Source organism: Protomyctophum bolini (genome assembly GCF_963924005.1).
Source record: "Protomyctophum bolini genome assembly, chromosome: 17".
NCBI classification, from domain to species: Eukaryota; Metazoa; Chordata; class Actinopteri; order Myctophiformes; family Myctophidae; genus Protomyctophum; species Protomyctophum bolini.
This window is the reverse complement of record NC_137878.1, coordinates 9,491,357-9,513,051: the sequence shown is the minus strand read 5'-3', so window position 1 is coordinate 9,513,051 and position 21,695 is coordinate 9,491,357. Positions and strand designations below refer to the sequence as shown.

Below are 21,695 nucleotides of genomic sequence, written 5' to 3'. Positions count from 1 at the left end.
TAAATTAAAAAAACAACGTTCGCTCTGAAAGAATATATTCATATTCATTCATATAGATATGCGCCACATTGTCATGTGGCTCATGAGCTTGTAGATTTGCTATACTTTTCAATAGCTAGAGAGAGAGAGAGAGAGAGAGAGAGAGAGAGAGAGAGAGAGAGGAGTCACGGTGCCAGTCTTGTGGCACGGTGCCTGTGTGCAAATCCACCGTGTGGCCAACCGCAACCCGACCACATGCTTAGAGATAATCATCCTGCTGCTAGCTGACACAAGGAGGGAGAGAGAGAGAGTGTGTGATGGAACGTGTGTAGTGCGTCTATACAGTATGTGTGAGTGCGTGCGTGCGTGTGTCACTGACGGCTTGCTTGTGCCAACAGGGAAATCACATGGCTTTTCCAGTCCTGTCACATCAGACTCAAAAAAGATCCCCTCAGCCCAACTTGACACTATGAATAGCAATCGTGCACACACACACACACACACACACACACACACACACACACACGCACACCATTAACACGAATGACCAACATTGCTCCAAATACATACAATGGCATTAGCCATAAATAAACAAGTCTCTCTGTGTGTGTGTACGTCTGTAATCCACGCCACTCGAGAACCGTTCGCCCCACCGACACCACACATGTCCAACACGGCCCCACAGGGAGTGCAGTGTATGCCCGGTTGTCGAGTCTTATACGGATGTCCGGTTGTCCAGAATCAGCACAAAAGCCTCTACCAGCTGGGGCTCTGGACCTGATCGCCCCTATACTATCTCCATTATACTGTAGCTGGCCTGTTCTGACATCAGAATGATTGTTCTGACATCTGCATAGACTCCATATTTGGGCATGCCCGACAAAGAACTCCATATATATATATATATATATATATATATATATATATATATATATATATATATAGGCATAAAAGGGGCTCTAGTTGTAACCAAAAGATGTTTCTTTGTCAATGTCTAGCAATATAAATGTAAATGTTAGAAGTTTAACTTTTTTTTTTTTGTAAAAAGGTTCCTTTGGACCCAAGTAAAACCAGCAATTGTTTTACAATTTACATAATGGGAAAGAGCTATACTGCTCCGTGCCGAGTAGAGCTTCCAGCACGGCCTGATGAAAAATTCCCTTCGCTGCACATTTGAATCGAAATCCATCTGATTGGATTTGTGACTGGTGTACACAATTTGCACATCACTTTTAGCACTTCATGGGTTCAAGCTGCTATAGGGAAAAAATGTGTACAAAATCGAAACTAAGTCGCTGGAGAGTACCAAATGTCACACATAGTGGGCACTACTGTGGTTAGAATTGGAAATGACAGCGTCTTTAGTAAACACTTGATTCTGCAGGTTTCTCTCTAAACCCTCCCCTCTGCATCCCATGCATCTGGTGTCGTATTTTGCAGAGATTCGCAGGCGAACTGCAACATGCAATATTTCGCATTTTCAGATCACTTACTCGCATCGCGCCGCTAATTCGCCAGTGTGTAATGAGTAGTTTAGACGCCACAGACTTGAACTAGGAAGTTAGATTTGGTGATACTTTTTGTCCCCCCCCCCCCCCCCCTGTGCGACAAGTCAGGAATGGAGATGGAAGCGTGCTGTCGTGTCATGTGGGATGTGGAGTCGTAATCATAAATCACGCGAAGTCTAGAGATAGCAACCAGGGAACGCCACGGCGAGGAGGACCTTGGGCAGGCGGGATTGAAATGCAGCTTGCAATTAACTTTATAATGTGTTTACAAATGAGGTCTACCCCCGTCGTAATCTCTCGTGTGTTTGTGTATATATATATACGTACACACTACGTGTATCTATAAGCAGGTGTGATCCCTGAGTGGGTGCGTGTGTGTGTGCGGTTTGGTGTGCTTCCATCCATGTAAGAATGCATATAGGCTTATCTTATAATATGGCGGTGGAAAGTGGAGATGAATTATGATAAACGTGAATTATGATCCCCCGAGGAGTCTGCCGTCGGTTTATGCATACATTGAGCGTGATTTTCTTTGGCCATTGGATTGCATTCGTTCACCATGTCATAATGAGACGACGTTACTAGAGGAAGTGTGTGCATGTGATTGTGAAACCATTAACCCATTTAGGCCTGACATCGAAATACAAAAAAAGGTCCTTTAAATCCTGAACTACCAATGTTTCTATATCAGTGGTGCTCAATATTTCATGTCAAGAACCCCAAAAATGATCTGTATTTGGCTGCCGACCCCCATCTGAAAATATGTTGTTCCAAAGGACCCAGGGAGAGAAGCAAAGATTTGAGTTAAAAACGTCGGCTCCGAAAGAATACATTATTCAAAGATTTTGCACTACATTTTCACGATTTTTCTAAAATAGCAGACCTATACAAGCTCGTAGCGCGCCACCGAGTGCGCTACGAGAGCTTGTAGATCTGCTATTTTTCAATAGCTAAATTATAACGTAATGTTTAAAACACCAAAAGGGGTTCCCACCCAGAATGGGTTATGGGAGAGCGTGCACATGAGGCCTCCCCATCTAATCTTTAGAATACCAATAGTATAAGTTATAGGTAATTGGTTGTGCATTTTGTGAAAGAAGCCACTCTTGTATAGTCGCTTCGCCTGGTCTTCAACCAGCCCAAAATGATCACGTCTCCCGCCGTCTCTCTCTCTCTCCCCCCCCCCCCCCTTGTAGGTCTGCTATTTTTGAAAAACCGAAGAACGACTGACATAGAAACATGGCTTTTTCAGAAAACTCAGGCTGTAGAAGACATTTTTAGAATCTGATCTCAGGCCTCAATGGATTAAGAGTGTCTGCTAAATGGCTAAATTGTATATTATAAAGATCAATACAGCATTTTAGCTGAGCAGAATGTCCCCCCCTTAAACTTATCCTAAGATACTACTCAATCAGCCTTTTCCCAGCTGTCTTTAGACGGCAAACGAGTCAATTCCTGCATTAGTTTTGAGGGATTGCAAGAACTGCACATATTTGTATTGATTCACGGATCTCCCACAAATATAATACTAATAATTCCTGCACACCCTGCAGCGTTTCTTTCTTCTTCCGCACTCAGCTTAACATTTGTCTATATTGTCTATATTCAATCCCTCACAGCACAGTATAATAAGCAATGAACAATATACAATGAACAATGCATAGTGTCATAACCGACATTATTAACCGATATTATTGATGTGTTTAATTCCAGCGTTGTTTTTGACAGCACATTTAGATTTTAGTTTTAGTCATAGTCTCTTGAATAGTTTTCATTACATTTTAGTCACATTTCAGTCCCCTTGGAATGCCTTTAGTGTTTTTATTCGACAGAATAGCATGAGATTTTAGTCGACTACATCTACAGTTGATTTAGCCGACTGAAATGTATTTCGGCGGGCCTTGATGCCGTCGTAACGGCCGATTTGACACTTAAAAATAGCCGATCTACAAGGTGAGCTTGTGTAGATCTGCTGTTTTCAGCATGCAACCAAGTGTAAAAGGACTTTTACGGGATCTCTTGTCCGTTCGTCGATAAACATGTTTCTGTCTTAGTTTTAGTCGACAAAATCAACACTGCGTGTTCCCTTGTTGTACAAAACGACATGGATTGTGTGATGGCATGAAGGTCGTCCCGTGCGGGGTAGGGGAATGATAATAGATAATGTATAACCCATTCTGACCTGAGATCAGATTCATACGAGGTTTCCACTGGACACACACTGGTCTGATCAACCCATTCTGACCTGAGATCAGATTCTAAAAAATGTCAGTCGTTCTTTGATTTTTCAAAAATGGCAGACCTACAAGCTCGTAGCGCGCCAGTCGGTGGCGCGCTATGAGCTTGTAGATCTGCTATTTTTTCAATAGCTAAAGCATAACGTAACGCTAACACCCAAAAGGGGTTCCCGATTAAAATGGGATAAGCGGCAGATAAACAGATACAAATGTCCGACGCGTTGTTCCAGAACACTAAACCCTGGATATGTATTGACTGGAGGGGGGCTCTGGGATAATTAGCTCTAGTATTGTGAATAATAATGATATTCAGTTGAGCTGTGGGGGGTTTATTTTGTAGGTGTTTTTTTTTTCACAAACAGACTTGTAGGTTGTGGGGCATTGTGGACTAATGTGGCGAGTGTCTCCTTTGGGCAAATAATTTACACTTTCTAAACACTTACGGTGGGTTGCACACTGGACGCGTTTTTTCGGAAAACCGACGGGGAAAACTCAGCAAAAAAACCCGAAAAACACAGCCAGTGTGCAGGGAACCTTTAAACTCACAATCAATCATTGTGAGCTTGTTGTAGATTGGCTATTGTCAGCAAAGAGATTTGGTGTTGCAGCAGAAACAGTATATAGTACTGTACCTCTGGGGACAACCCGTACATTGACCTACACAATGTACAAAATGCCCCGCGATAAGCCTTCACCCAGGCATTGTTTTCCTGTGAAGATTGTTCATGGCCAGAGCGACGCGCTTCTGTTTCTGTTTCATGCACGTGTGTCTGGCATGAGCTGTGATTGGCCTATTTCTGAGGGTGGATATGTTGTACTCTGTACATGTACAATATACATGCTGCAGAACAGTGTACACGGCAGTGTTGATTTTGTCGACTAAAACTACGATGACATTTATTTTTCACGAAAACTAAAACACATTTTTAAACTAATAACTATTTTGTCAACAAATGGAAACTAGACTAAAGTGTTGGGAAAGGGACTATAGTGGACAAGAGATCCAGTATGTCATTTTACACTTGGTTGCATGCTGAAAATAGCAGATCTACAAGCTCTACAAGCATGTACAGTAGATCATGTATTTACGGCGGGTGTAAAATCGGCCATTACGACGGCGCCAAAATACATTTTAGATGACTAAATCAGCTGTAGATTAAAATACTATAAAATATACTTATCGACTAAAACTAAACTAACGCTGAAACATTCCAGGTGACTATAATATGATTCAAACTAAATGAAAACTATTCGAGAGACTATTATGACTAAAACTAGCCTATGCCCAAATCAACACTGGTACTACACGGATACAAACCCTGTTCTACATGACTTGGTGTTTTGGTCAGTTTATCAATCTCAATGTACTGCACGGGGAACAGCAGTTATATGCTGACTTGTTTGGAACCTTTTCTCCAACTATTTTTGTGTATATGTGAAACACAGGCTATAAAAGGTCTCGCCAATACATCAAATAGAGAAAGGGGGCTGGGTGGTACAAGCGAGTATAGTCTCTCTCTCTCTCTCTCTCTCTCTAGCTCTCTCTCTCACCCTACCCTACTGTTTATGCTCTCACCACAAACTGTGCTGTGAAATTGGTATTTTGTGTGTGTGTATGTGTGCGCATATACAGTACAGTAAAAAAGAGGATTAAGGCCTTTGAGAGAACACTTCCACTCTCTTTCGCACATACTGTACGCGGCATTGACGTAAAACACAAACGCACGCATGTGCACACGCACGCATGTGCACACGCACGCATGTGCACACGCACGCACACACACACACACACACACACACACACACACACACACACACACACACACACACACACACAACACACACACACACACACACACACACACACACACACACGATGCATTACACGTCTATTTATCAATTCCCTTATATTCCATCCTACATTTTCAGAACCTGAAGTGAATTGCTCTCTGCCTCATTTAACTTGACATATGTATGTCTCCACACAATACTGCACATCATTGCACATGCTCCCCCCACACACCACATTTCTAGCAAATACCTCTCGTCCCCGGGTGTGGAACAAAATGCCAACTTCATCCCCAGTGGAATGGTTGTGTGGAATGACTACTGCATGTGCTCTCTGAAATTCAATTCACACCGGTTAATTTGCCTCCCCCTAAAATACCTTCAATGGAGTGACACAACATGTTTTGATGTTTAGTACAACTGGGTCATGTTTTGGCCAACTGATTGTTTTTGTACTGTTCTAGACAGCCTCAACATGTTTTAAGTGTCCATATAATGTTAGAAATCATCATTGTATAAAATAATATATATATATTTACAACTTCCGTTATTATTATTTTTTTTATTATTATATTATATATTTTTTTCAGAATTAAGGTAGAGTGCCCAGCAGATGAGGCATATTTTACTCTCTGAAAAGCCTTCAATTTCCACACCGATACCGCGAGGTATAATCTTCTATTGCTACTATAGTCCCATCTAAAGTCTCTCTCTAGAAGCGTTTATACGTTCCAAACGAGAGTCAGAAATGATGACGGAACATTGTCGTTCCGTCAAAACCACGGAGAACGCCGTAGATGTAGCGCACTGTACAGAGACCGTTCAGTCGGAGGCCGTGAAGAAGGACGTGACCAGTGGCAGTGTGCATGTCTAGGGGCGCTGAAGAAGGAATGGCCAAGCAAAAAAATACATATATATATATAATTACAAAAGACCTCTACATGGGCTCCCTAAAAAGAAGAATCTGAGATATTACCATTCTAAAACCACGTCCCTGCCAGGCACCCTGCAGGCTTTATTAATAAGTGTTAAGAGGTTTCCCACCCCTCAGGCATGAGGCACGCGCAAAATTGGCTGGTGTGTCAGTTATCTAATCCTCCCATTGTTCTTTATCCCCCCATTGTCTCTGGAAGGCACTTGTGTGTTGCTCTGGATAAGATTGTCAGCTAAACACACACACACACACACACACACACACACACTGTTTTCGGTTAATTGATCGGACCCACAGTAGATCACTATAGGATGCAGTAGGCCGTGTGTTCCCAGTGCCTGCCGTTGTCTCCTCCTCACATTTCACCAGATCGACAGACATACGACTGGCAATAATATTTCCATTTGGCAAATCAAATCTTCCTCTCTCTCTCTCTCTCTCTCTCTCCGTCTGTCTCTCTCTCTCTCTCTATCTCTCTCTCTCCCCCTGCATGAGCCAGGTCTAAATTTAGCTCGGCATTCAGACAAGTCATGTCTCCTCCTGAAACTCACTTTGTCTCACGTTGTCTCACGTCTGCACGTTGTTTGAAAGTCAGGAGATTGAGTCTGTCCCCCCCCCCCCCAAAAAAAAAAAAAAAAAAAACGTTTGCAGATGACCACCACAGGAAGAAGAGGACTTATTGCGTCTGCCTGCCTGCTGTGGGTTAGACAGGGTGGAGCTGTGTGAGACACTAAGCGAATGATAGTCCTAATTCCAGTCGACGCTTGACTAATGAGAAGTGAGTTTCTGGTACGAGGAGAGTGAATAACAGAGCGGGCGAGGGGATCCACTTGACAGTAATTGCCAGGAAACCAGGCCATCCCACTCGGCTCTAAAGCTCCTGTGGGGATGGAATGGAGAGGAGTTTAAAGTAGCCACTCGTGACAGATTGAATACGCATTCGATTCAAAAAGAAGAGATCAATTCTCTCCCTCTGACTGACGGCCGCTATACCACAACTGCTCACTGCGTGGGATTGCCGCATTATGAAGCGATCAAGGGGTTTGGTGAACTTTTCCGAATTCGTCATTTGTTATTGCTTCATTCGGAACATTCGGAGACCAGCTTATGCACATCGAAGGATTTAAAAGGCCATGATCATCAGGGGGAGATTTTGAAGCCATGGGTTAAGGTTGGGTTTACGTGTGCTGCCCTGTGGGAGGTTAGGTTTAGGGTGAGGGTTTGAGATGGGTTGTAGTTGTTGTAGGACTAATGACTGGTCTAACCCACTGACTAGTCTAAACCAAGTACTGTCTAAACTAAGTACTGCACCCGTTTGCAAATAATGCAACTGTTAATTGTGCTTTGTTATAGGCCCCAGTGTATCTCACCTCTTCTAAATCCTCCAGTTTTCTGAATTAAAATAGCAGCTATGAGCTTGTAGATCTGCCATTTTTCAATAGCTAAATTATAACATAATGTTTAAAACACTAAGGGCTGTATTTTGCGTGTCTTAAGTACCAAGTCTTATTCCCTAACTTGAGTAAACTAAAGACCTGGAGGCGTGATCAATGCCATTTGGCTATTCTGAGTGGCCAAAGAGCATTGATCACGCCTCCAGGTCTTTAGTTTACTCAAGTTAGGGAATAAGACCTGGTACTTAAGACACGCAAAATACAGCCCTAAAAGGGGTTCCCGCCTCATACGTGGTTTCGGACCAGAAATGTTTTTGTGCGTTTTGAGCTGATTTTTCCTTCTCCTCGAAGCCTGCATTTGAAATGATTTTGTGACGTAGACTAAGATGAAATGTCAAGCTGTTATATAGTTAATGTATGAAATGAGTGAGCTGGTGCTATGAATATGATCACACTTTTTGGTCTGCATTTCTATACCTACCGTACCTTTTTATCTAAAGGGTTTCACACTGCCTCACATTCTCCCATTCCCTCACCCCAGCCATGGTGGAGGTCAATGTAGTCTTTGGTGAAATCAGCCCTCGGCTCTTCCTGTAAAAGATACTGGGAGGGGATGGGGAGGGAAGCCTCGCACCGCGTCTCCTCCCCTTACTGGGCAGGGCTTGTCTTACCCCTCCCCTTACTGGGCAGGGCTTGTCTTACCCCTCCCCTTACTGGGCAGGGCTTGTCTTACCCCTCCCCTTACTGGGCAGGGCTTGTCTTACCCCTCCCCTTACTGGGCAGGGCTTGTCTTACCCCTCCCCTTACTGGGCAGGGCTTGTCTTACCCCTCCCCTTACTGGGCAGGGCTTGTCTTACCCCTCCCCTTACTGGGCAGGGCTTGTCTTACCCCTCCCCTTACTGGGCAGGGCTTGTCTTACCCCTCCCCTTACTGGGCAGGGCTTGTCTTACCCCTCCCCTTACTGGGCGGTGTTTTTCCTTTTTTTTTTCACATGAGTTGGGCGTGTTATAATCTAGTAGACTCTGGAAAAGCATTCCAGCAGCCAGCTCGTATAGCAATAGACTTTCAATCCATACCTCCTAGGTTTTAAGGCCCCACCTTCCTCATCAGCGCTCTGTATGAAGATAAGATTTTTTATTAAAGATTAAAGATTTTATTGTCCATATGGGAATTTGTTTTCACATTGCGCCACACTGTGCGTCGCACTGTAATATGTGACCATTTCTGACCGAGGCTAGGTCATTGAAAGTGGAAAATAACACCCGTGTGAACTGAGTGGTGCAACTCCCCTCTCCCTGTGCGTTGCACCAGAGTCCCAGCACCAGACACTTCATCCAGGACTGGTGCTGAGCGAGGAGGTGTGGTGCTAGAAGGCCTCACTCACCGAGGGTTTGTTGGGCTTCCTCCTCACGGAGGACACATGGCTGGGGGCGCTAAGCCACACTGCTCACCCGGGTGCCGTCTCTACATTCCGGCTGTCACCCGTCTCTCCAGTGGTCACCAGACTGTACCTGGTCTATTCCTCTCCTGAACACTAAGTCTTGCCACCAATGCATGACTGTCTCTGTAACAAAAAGAGTCACATATTCACACTGTCTGTGTGTGTCTGTGTGTGTGTGGGGGGGGCTGCAGGCAGCCAGCCGAGCACCAGCTGGCTCTGTTCTTCGTCTAGTCACACTCTGGTAGATCCGGTGAGTAAGTGAAGGGCAGCCTTCCCATCTCGCCCCAGGTAGCGCAGGCAGCTGCCGGAGACGGCGTCTCGCCAGCCACCCATCCATTGACAGATGGACGGGTGCCTCATGCCTCACAATATGCCGCCGACCCAGAGAAATGCCTCGGGCGTTTTGCTAAAACGCCTCAAAGGTCCGCTCGGAAACAAATCACCTGGCGGTTACACGGAGCGCAGAACGCAATAATAATAATAATTCAGCCTTCTCAGCAAAGGGGGGGTGGGCCTGACTCAGCGTTTTGAGGTAGGAGGAGAATCCCTGGCGGTGTGTTTTTGGCCCGGAGCCGAAAGTCATCAGTAACCTCAGGCAGTTTATTGACTGCAGCGCACACAGGACTGAGCTGTATGCTATGCCTGGTGGTATAGCACACCTAAAATAGCTGATCTGCAAGCTCACGACTCCTCGCATCGCTATACGCATCGGGCAGCTTGTAGATCTGCTATTTCAAGGGCGGCACGACACGCAAGAATACAAATCCGGCTTTAGAAGATCCCAGGCGGCCGTGTGAGCGGAGCGCACGTCGTCGATCGACTCTTAAATAAAGACATGGTAAATCGGGCGTCAAAAAGGAAAGCCGACATTTATAGTCGACACGGAGAGACGAGGCTTGGTTTTGACGGCCCGGAAGCGTTGTTCACTTTGTGATGTGGATGGAAGTGAGGTGCGATCAGCAGGGAAAGGACACTCCTCCTCCGTTATATAGTGTATATACACGTCTGTCGATTCTTTCAGAGCTTCACTGCCAATACTTTTCCCTACAGGTTTATGCCCACGCATACACACACACACACACACACACACACACACACACACACACACACACACACCCCAATCTCTCCTCATTAGGAATAATTTTTCCGAAGGTTAAAAGGATCTCCTGTTCCTTCTCCTTTGATCTGTGTGGGAAAAAAAGCACACATAGTGAAGTGCCGTGGCTGTGAGCTCGGGCGGATAGATATCCATCATGGGTGTAACACCGTATCCCGGTGTTTTTCAGCCTCATTCAAAGCCCACCGCTGCTATCTCTGTTCCCCCCGTTCCCTCTCTCTCTCTCTCTGGACATTTTTTTTTTTAGCTTTTTGTTTTCACTGGGGATTCCTGTGAGCTTATTTTCTAATCATTACGTGTGGGGCTAGATAAGCTTATACCCGAGCTTTGAAGCTCCATGTCTGCACACTTAGCGATTGCTCTTGGCCCCACGTGGGAGAGCACTTTGAATAGAACCATGATTTATTTACCCATTTTTGCCTGTCCTTAAAAAAAAGAATATCTATATTACAGACTTTTTATAGCTTAGCGTTTTTTTCTTTTCTTGGACAAGACGTTCTCGCTGAACTATTATAGATGAGTGGTTTTATCAACCCCTTTTCACATCAACGCCCATCGTTTATTCTGCAATGGCGCCACGGACCACCATTGGATGAGATCAGTCAGACCCAGAACTTGTCGTTGGATATGATTTTGTCCACAATAATGAGACAACAGGCAAACATTGATCAAAATAACAATTATTCTACATTCTCTAATTGTGTAGACTTCACACACACACACACACACACACACACACACACACACACACACACACACACACACAAAGCATCCCACAGAGGAAGGTCACAGAGGAAGGACGCTCATTCATTCAAAAGCTATACTTCCATCTCCGAGCGCCCAGTGGCTGACAGATAATTATGGCATGTACGGTGAGCTCACTCATTCTCTGGCGGCAATCCCTGGCTCCCCCCCCCCCCACCCCCCCGCCCCTCCTTCCATTATTTCCCCATTCGGATTTAGCGTGTGTGTATACGTTCGGACAGCCGCCGCTAGATAGCCATTGGATAGTCATCACTCAATCAATCAATCAGTCAGTCAGTCGTGTCAAGGCCACTGGGGGTGAGTGAGTGGAGCACTTGAGATGGCTCCTCCCTCCTCTCCCCGTGCGTCCTGCGTGCATACCAGAGTGCACGTTGTCATGAGCACTGGCATAATAGCCACCGTGACCTCCTTCAGTGTCTTTCATCATCAGAGCACAATGTGTGGGTTGAAGTCATGAGGACAGCGACGCAACGCAACGCTTCTCCTTTGTTGTGTGTGCTTGTGTTCAATCAATCAATTGTGTTCACCTGTGTGGTGTGGTGTGTGTGTTGTGCTACATGTGTGCCAGTGCTCATTTTATTGGTCCTATAGCACAGCATGGCAATTCAAAGTAATACTGTAATCAAAGAACACAAAGAACGTGCTATGTAAATACAGTATGGATAGGGAAAATTTCATTGCGCAAATGATTGAGAGGCAAACGCCATACCTTTTTTTGAGTTACTTCCATACTTTGGGCATGTTAATGGGCCTATTTGGAAACATATTCAATCAATTATAATACTTTTTAGGGTGGGTTAATATCCTCATCATCGGTTTAAAGTCCGCTTTCCAGGCACACCGCTGGGTTTGGACTTGACTCTCGATAGGGCTTTCCTCCCACCGGGAACGGTCCATGTGGCCACCTCGTGGTCGATGCCGAGTGATTTTATGTCGGCGGCCAGCGCGGTCGTCTGCCAGGTCTTCGTATAGGCCGGCCACTGGGTCTTGTCCCCCTCTAGGTCAGGTCAATCGACATGACTTTTTTCTTCACCCAGTCGTTCGTCTTCCGCCCTTACTACGCAGTCTGCCTCTCCTCACCACATCCACTATAGCAGCTCTCTCTCTCTCTCACTCTCATCCTCTTGTCTAAGCTCTGCACTGGTCTTTCTGTCCCGCAGTGACACACACCACACATCCATCTGATCATCCTCCTCTCTGCTCTCTGTTAAGCTTCTCTTCATGCTCCACCTTCAGGGCCCATCCATTACGTCATGCTAACTTCTGACGCAGGCCCAGAGTACACTTGCCCTTTCATCTTCAGGGATATGGGGCCTTTTAGATGTTAAAAAAATGGCACGACTTCCCTGGAACTTCTTCCAACCTGCACTTCGCTGCACTGTAGCATTCAGCAGAAACAGCATACGTCTCCCCCGGGGCCACTACAAGCCCCTCTTGCTCGGTGTCATCTACTTGTGGGATGTCTCCCCTTGCACCGCTTGCACTGGAATGTCATCACTATACCTTGACCAGCCCCCCCTCCACTCCAGACTTCCTAAGGGCCGATTCATACTCCTGTTTCGGCGCTGTAGTGCCGAAATGATTTCGGCTCGTCAGAAAATTTCAGTAGCACCGAAGAGCCGACTTTAGGACGGTACCCGCCCCCCCGAACCTCAAATGACGTCAAATTGTAGGCTCTACAGCGCCGAACCGACTTTTATTCGGCTCTAAAATAGGAGTATGAATCGACCCTTAGGGCCCCCCTCACCACCTCTCATGGCACCCTTTTTCGAAAGCTTTTTCTATAGGTCAACAAAAGCATAGTACAACCTAGCTCTTCCTTGCATCTGTCGAGTGACAACGATTGCATCTGTCGTACCTTTACCGGGGCATGAAGCCAAACTGCATCTCTCATCCACTTAAATCAACCTGTGTCCTCGCCCTCTTTTCCAACACCCTCTCTTAGCAATTTCATTCCATGTTCCAGCAGCTTTGATGCTGCATGTGAGTGAGTCACCCTTCCCCTTGTACAGTGGTAAATAAAAGTCTATTAATTCTGGATTAGATGACATTTCGGAAGCCCGAGATTTAAGGTTTAAACCCGAGAAATTGCGGGTCTGTCAAATGTGTTAAAATACATGTTTTCACATTCTTAATGGTGTCTGCATAAGAAAACTCCTAAGCAAAGAGACTAAAATCTGTATCCCCCTTTCATATTATACTGAACAAAGTCTCTTGTCTAAACAAGAAAATCCTAAGCAAAGATACTAAAACCTGTATCCCCCATACATATTCATATTACTGAACAAAGTCTCTTGTCTAAATAAGAAAATTCAACCTGAATTACTCAGCGTTCCTTTTTGACAGCACAAATGGCACTGTTCACCTCTTCCAGTATGCTGTGTTATGACAGCACTAAATAAATGCATTAACTATAAATCCTTCTATAAAAGGTTATTCCTAACACCTCGTCACTGCTAAGCTTAGAGCGATGTTACAAGTCTGAGATGCCAGAGCAGTGTTTTCTGATTCATAAACAGGGAGTGACTGTTACCGTCGCAAATAAACCTGACCCTTTTATCTGCTAGTAAAACATTGCATTTTGAGAATGCTGGCTGTCTTGTAACCAGTGTTGATTTTGACAGCACATTTTGATTTGAGTTTTTAGTAATAGTCTCTTGAATAGTTTTCATTTAGTTTTAGTCACATTTTACTCACCTGGAATGTCTTGGTGTTAGTCTAGTCTTACTCGACTAAATATCATAAGATTTTAGTCGACTAAAATGTATCTTGGCGGGCCTTCATGCCGTCGTAATGAGTGATTTTACTCATGCTGAAAATAGCCGATCTACAAGCTTGTAGATCGGCTATTTTCAGCATGCACCCACGTGTAGAATGACGTATACTGGATCTCTTGGCCACTAGTCCCTTCCTAACATTTCTTTCCCTAACATCTAGTTTTTATTTGTTTTTCGTCAGCGGAAAAAAGGTCGTCGGCGAACATTCTTTGTCACAGTATTTATTAAATATAAATCAACAAAATCCACCCTGCATGTGACCCTTCGCACAGGTGTCTTGTTGTCGTTGCATGTACAGTATATCTGTTGAATATGCAAAACACCCAATCAGCATAACAATGCGATTGTCATCTGCACCACGGCTATAACTGTAGCTCGATGGTATAATCACATAAATCACGGCCACGGCACATTCTATGAATACATTTTAATTGGTCGGCTGGTTTTTGTAAGCTCCCGCGAGTAGTGTTATTAATGTCTATGTTTTGTCCTAAACCAAACCTTTTGATATGGAGATGATAAAGTAGGCAACAAAGTCTTACGCACGCCTGGTATGCTCCGAGACGGGTGCGTGTAGGCAGGGCTCAATGTATTCAGAAAACAAGGCACAAAGTGCGTAAAGACCCGCACACTGTCTGCACTCGCAATACGAACGCTTTATTTAGCCAACGTTTCGGTCAAAGACCGCCTTCAGGCATCGCCGGATATCGCCCGATATCTCGGAGATAGTAACTTGGCTTCATGCGGGTTTGCTGAGAGATACATTTGACATTTCCTACCGTGTGTGTGTGTGCGTGTGTGTGTGTGTGTGTGTGTGTGTGTGTGTGTGTGCGCGCGTGCGTGCGTGCCTTTCTGGCTTTCAACAGGCTTAATCCGGTTTTGGCTCAAACTTGGCAGATGAGATTGAGGTAGTGTCAGGATCTGCGCTATTATTTTTTTTTATTTTTCCAGTCAATGGTCAATGTCACAATAGACAATTTAGCCATATAGTATGCTTTGCCACTTTTGGTAATTTTCTCGTCTTCTCAGGCTTACAGTTTTTAAGTTGCTCGATTCGGTATTTTGACACCGGTATTTGATATTTATTTTAGCCCTTCCTATACAAACCCATTGGAAATTCAAACTTCATTTTAACCATGATAGATTCATCGAAAACACCCAACCTTTTTTTTCTGGTGACTGATATTGTCCCTGTAATACTGTACATTGTTTTTTTATCTTAAATGACTGTTTTCATTTATTCTTAACATATATGTATATATTTGTTTGGGGTAAATGCAAAGAACGCTCCAGAAAAACACGCAAAACAAATCATAAAAACATTGAGAACCCTAAATGAAGAAAAAAATGGGTTTGTATAGGAAGGGGCCTGGGCAGCTCAACTCAACATCAAACATCTCAACACTGAACCGAACAACTTTTAAAACTGTACTTGTATCACGACGATGAAATCCCAAATCCCTGACATGCTCGGCAAAAGATCCCCTACTTAGCAGTCAGAGTCCAGGTTCCCTTTCATCCTCTCACCTTGCGAACCGACCCGTGTCACCTGAGTCACTTCTGAAAGGGTAAAATGAATAACGAATGCCGTCGCGTCAGCACTCATGCCTTCATTCATGAAGCGAAGCTCCCCCCTATGACCCGGTCATCATGGCGGACCCCTTAAGGAGACATCACTCTTTTAACCCATTTAGGCCTGACCTCAACATTTTAAACAAACCATTCTAAATCCTCCAGTTTTCTGAAATAAATATTGTCACGATTTTTCAAAAATAGCAGACCTACAAGCTCGTAAGCGCGCCACTCGGTGGCGCGCTATGAGCTTGTAGATCTGCTATTTTTCAATAGCTAAATTATGACACAATGTTTTAAAACACAAAAAAGGGGTTCTCGCCCAAAATGGATTAAAATGCAAAGCGATCATGAGTTTTGTGCCCTGTGGACATTATTGATTCTTGCAAGCTTGGACAATGTTAAGCAGACTACTTTACATACTGTAGACCTTGTGTTCACTTTGCGTGATGTGTGTGTGCGGTACAAACACAAATGTACCGCGATGGAAATCATGTCCCTGTCAGGTTTCATCAGGTGATCACACACATTGGGCCCAATCCATCAAGCTCATATTTTTAGTGTATCGTGATTTCCGACCATATCTACGCTAACGTGTGGAATTAATCATTTTTTTGTATTTTTTGTACACTACGCCCATTCTAACGCCGGGATTACAGGGATCATCTTGCGTTGCGTACATGTATTTAGAATGCTTTAGTCTTCATGCCGAATCAATTAATAGTAGCAAACATCAAATCAAATATGTAGGTTTATGTGCCCAACATTGGTCAACACATAAAAACAATTGTAGCCTAGCTGAAATCGATGTACTGTATTGTGCAGCTTGCGCTTGTATGCTTAGTCAGGGTTCACATGACGGTCTGACGGACTGACAGTTTGACAGACTGACAGTCTAGCTCCCTCCTATGCCCAGGTCTTGAGGTTGAACTTCAATAAATAATGTATCTAGAGTTGCATTATCAAGTGAGAGTGAACTTTAACGTGCAGTCACTTCATCCACTGCGAGAGACTCGCTTGCCGAAATAAGCTGATCTACAAGTCCATGCGCTGCGGTGCATCACGTTCATCTTTGTAAGCTTGGAGATCTGTGCATTTTTTCGCAGGTTATGGTGACGCTTCCCGAACAAATAACGCACTCTACGTGTTTTTAGCGGGGAAAAGGTTTAAAACACATTTGGTGCCGGAAAGTTCTTCAAAATAGGAGCTCCGGGGTGCCAGAGTTATCTGAGCGCTTTTACTCTGAAAGCCACGACCCGGAAAAACAAAAGGTTTACTTTACATTGCTATAGCTTACATTGCGATCATTTTAATGTATATACGATATATGATCCAAAAAGTGTTCATATTTTGCGGGAGAGACGGATGAGGAGGAGCAGAAATGAAGCGCCAGCATATCGATCCGTTCAGAGCCACGGAGAGCGCCCTGTAACATGTGGATTTGCTCGTCCACATATGACGTAAATTCTCCATTAATTGTTTGTGTAAGACGGAAATCTACACTAGTATAGCTGAATATAGCAGGAGACGCCTAGTGCCCAGCAAAAACTCAAAAAGGGGTTCCCATCCTTACGTCACTGCATTGTGTAGGTCTTCCCTTGCATTCCAACGTTAAATATTGTTGTGTTCCCCTGATCAAAAGTCATTTTGGGCCTCTCACTCAAAACAGCTAAGTAATGGAAACTCCATCTAAGGTCCAATGGTGCAAGGTCTATAATTCTCCAAGCATTCCTGCACTTGCAAGATGCAATAAGTCAGTTGGGGAAAGACGGTTTACGTATAAGTCATGCTTATTTGGGGCCTGCTGTTAATTATTTCTCATTGTCGTGAAGGAAATAGTAATCCTAATGTACAGCGCCACCAACGGAATATAAATTATTCAAAACATCTGTCCAGTCCAGTCACTTTAGCTTTTAAGCACTAACGATTTTTTTTTTAAACTTTGGCTGTTGAAAAATAGCAGATCTACAAGATCATAGCGCGGCTCCGAGTGCCGCACTGTGAGCTTGTAGATCTGCTATATTTTTGAAATGTGAAAAGGAGTGCAAATCTTTGAATATATCCTTACACAGCGTTAGTAAGTATTTCCTCATTGTTACAGTACATTTTGAGATCTCCTTGTATTTAACATTATTTAGTCCCAGCAGTTGCTTCATAATATCCCATAGTATCCCAGCAACATGAACGCATGCGTGTGTCTGCCGTTGAGCCATGCGACCCCCCCTCCCCCTCCCCCCGCTTACAATTTGCACCGCTTGTGTCATATAAGCCTGATCATCTCCCCCTCCTGTTCCTCTTCCTCGGGGAGAGAACACACACACACACAGAAAACATTCCAAGTTAACCCAATCTGAATATCTTATTAACCTGCCAGATGTTTGCTCATCAATTGATTTGATTGCCTATAAATGTCCCCCCGCACTTTAATTCCAATATACAGAAGCTCCAAAAGGGCAACAGCGAATTATGTTAATGACGGTTCATTGAATCAACGTCTAATTTCCCGTTAATGACACGGGATGGAACATCTAATTAACATGGAGTAGGATCTCAAGATGGCTGTCGGATTGTCGCATTAATTACGCTGATCATAGCATGATAGCCCCCCCTAAGAGGTTAAATCAGGACTGGGAGAGCTCTCCAATCAGTCGGCATCATCGCGTCCATCAATTATGTCAATGCATATAGCTTTCACTATGTAAATAAGGATTAGGATGATAAAATCCCCACAGACCCCTTTTTAGTCTCTTCCGCCTCCATATAATACACAACCAGACCAAAGTCATTTGAACCAACCAACATTTGACTTCCATCAGTACCCTCTCATTTTCCTTTTCCGTACAGAGTGCAGAAGCATGCAGTATACTGCTCTGCACAGTATAGGCGGAAAACGTACTCAAATGTTTTAAGTGAGTAAAAGTATCAATAGAGGATATACAGTATGCGCGTGACATCATCATCATCATACCAGGAAGTTATGCGGAAATGCCTATACCGAGTGGCAAAAAAACTACTTTCTGGACTTGACAGGCCGTACGTCCAAACAGAAAAGTCATATTTGATTGCATTAAATAATTATGATTCTAGCATTTTCCATTGTTTACTAATAAGCATTTTAATACACCTTGGTTTCACTGTTCACTGAAACCAAGGTGTACTAAAATGCTTATTAGTAAACAATGGAAAATGCTAGAATCATAATTATTTAATGCAATCAATTTTTCATTGTAAAGTACAGACATGCAGCTTGAAAATGAGACATTTCCTGACATTGTGGTCATATCGCACATATTTCTATTGTCATTCAAAAAGTCGCGAAATCTGGCCCAATGCACAATAAGATCTTATTAAGAGTGTCCAGTCAAAGGGTTAAAAAAATGTAGACTGGCTATTTTAACTATTCAAAAATGTTTTTTTTCTTCTAAATAGTAAAAAAAGGGGGATAAGGGGTTTAGCATGGACGGAAATAAAGCCCATTATCTCTAGCCCATTTTGGCTGGGAACCCAAGACCTACAAGCTCATAGCGTGGCACTCGGTGCCGCGCTATGAGCTTGTAGATCTTTGAATTTTTTGTAGATTTAAAATGTGTCGCAAATCGTTGAATATATATTATTTCGGAACGAACGTTTTTAACTCGTATTATGTTTGTTTTTCCGGGGAGGTCCCTGGAACAACATATTTTCAGATGGGGGTTGGTCGGCCAATTACACATTATTTTTGGGGGTCCTTGACATGAAAACGTTTGAGAACCACTGATATAGAAACATGGGTCTTTCAGAAACTGTCAGGATCTAGAAGAGACAATCAAGACATTTTGTAGAATCGACACTGCAGGTCTAAATGGGCTAGAGTCAAATCTGTCGGATCCCCCACACGCATATTCCAATGTGACATGCCGTGCATAATGGTGGCATATTTTATTCACAAGGGCATCACGTTTGTTATCATTCATCGTTAATCAATTCCAGCATAAAAGAAAAAAACTCCCCGGAGCCCTCGGAAGAAACAACCATTTTGATCATGCTACACGTGGTCCTATATCTGAAACCATTACTCACATTAGGAAGTGGGTTCTGTAATGGTTTTTTTTTCTTTTTCTTCTTCTGGATAACCACCATTTGCTCATCTGAAACACTTCATTTATAAGTGTCCTAATCTTTGTGCGGAATTAAACCATCAGATTGATTATTTGACATTGCTGTGGCGCATAATGGGCAAAATGTCTTCTAAATTCGGACAGTTTTCAGTGGTTCTCAAACATTTTCCATGTCAAGGACCCCAAAAATGATATGTATTTATGGCCGCCAACCCCATCTGAAAATATGTTGTATATACAGAAGCAAGGTTATGAGTTAAAAGAAATTGCTGTGAAAGAATAATATATTCCATGAATTGCACACATTTTCACGACTTTTCAAAAATAGCAGATCTGCAAGCTCGTAGTGCGGCACTCTGTGCAGCGCTATGAGCTTGTAGATCTGCTATCTTTCAACAGCTGAAATTTGAAATAATGCTTATAAAGTGATTAAACGCTACAGCGACACAGATCCATTCCCGTCCTAAATGGGTTAACTTAATATGTTTATACTGTAGGGGTGACTAATATCATGACATTACCATTCGCTCTGGCGGATTTGAAACAATCTGTTAGGATTGAATCTCCTTTGCTTTCTCTTCAAATGTATACCCCACGGAAATCCAACACACTTCTTCTAGAATCAGGGTTTCCATCCAGATGTAATGCTGCTTGCTCTATGCTTTAACCAGAGTTTGACTTCCCACTCCCAGACTCATCCTTTGCCTCTCAGTCCTTTAACACATTCCAAGCGTTATAGTATAATTGACAAGATACCGTGCCTGCCGGGGTTGTTTAATTACCTTTGGAGCATATAACGCCAAAGTATTTGCGCCTTTTGATCCATGAAAATCCGCTTGAAAACAGTCCCATGATTTGTTATTGAGCCGACAAAAAAAAGCCACTTCCGTGATCCGGGTCACAGACAAAGAGCAAAGGGAGCTAAGATTGTCCCTAGTATACACCCTCGTTCACTTTGCGTTGGACTCAGTTTCCCAGAAGCCCTTGCAAAGCCGGCTTACGTCATCAACGCGCCGGCCTCGCCACAATGTCGATATATAGAGTGAAGTGTTTTATTTCATCTTTATTTTAATTCCTATTTACTTGATCTTGGTTTGGTTCTTGACACTCTCTCTCTCTCTCTCTCTTACAGTACCTGTTACTCTCCTTTGTTTCATCCTCACTGCGTTTCCTGCCTCAAGTATGACACCTGAATGCCCTCTGTGTTTGTACCCAAACGTTGGAATAGACGAGACGCATTGCAGTCGGCATAGGAGAGCCCCTGCAGGTTCTGTCTTTTGTAAAAGTAATCTAATCTAAACGTTCGTCTCGTAAACGTGACAGCGGTTATCTAAACGTTCGTCTCGTAAACGTGACAACGGTTTATGTCCAACAACAGCGGTCTCTACGGTACAGTAGTACAGTATGTCTTTGATGGAATGCAGAGAGGTAACTGTACTGTATACAGTAAGCGCTGGGAAAAGGTCACAGTTTTCTCAGGGGGAAATATTGTTTTCTGCTGATCTGTCTTTTGCGTTGTTGTCGGGAGAAGACGTCCTTTTGGCATAAATCAGTGCTATTGAACACCCTTTACATCTCTCTGTGTTGTTGTTTTGAAAATATTGAACCAATGGAAAGTAGGCCTAGTAAAAAAGCGTTTTGGACAAAACCTCTTAACTCCATTGGACCCTCAAATGGTCTGATGAGGCAGCTAACTCCACCACCTCGATCTCCCCCTCTCATGGAAGTAATTGACAATATCTAAAGTCACAACACCAACTTTGAGGAGGCAGCAGTACAGTATGGCTTTGTTTTCGAAATATAAGGATTCCCTAATTTCCTGAAAAATGAACATTTTGGAGTTAGGTGGTTTCTTCCCCGACAGCAGAGATATGTAAATTGAATGTGGAACAGGATCACCTGCATTTTCTTATGTGTTTTTTGGGGCAATTCATATTACTATATTATGCTAACTAGATTGCTGGTGCAGGGGACAATGTCTGTCAGCCCTCATCAACGGCACATCAAATATTTAACCACATCCCTATTCTGGCACAGACATTTTGGTCAAAATGTCTGATCATCAAGCTTGTGTGTAGCTTTTGAA

At 43.6% G+C, this 21,695-nt stretch overlaps 1 protein-coding gene across 1 annotated transcript in view; it reads left to right on the top strand.

Moving 5' to 3' along the window:
- vps50 (VPS50 subunit of EARP/GARPII complex) overlaps positions 1-21,695 on the top strand; it is a 170,594-nt gene that overhangs the window by 119,611 nt on the left and 29,288 nt on the right. The gene's annotated exons all lie outside the window — the stretch shown is intronic.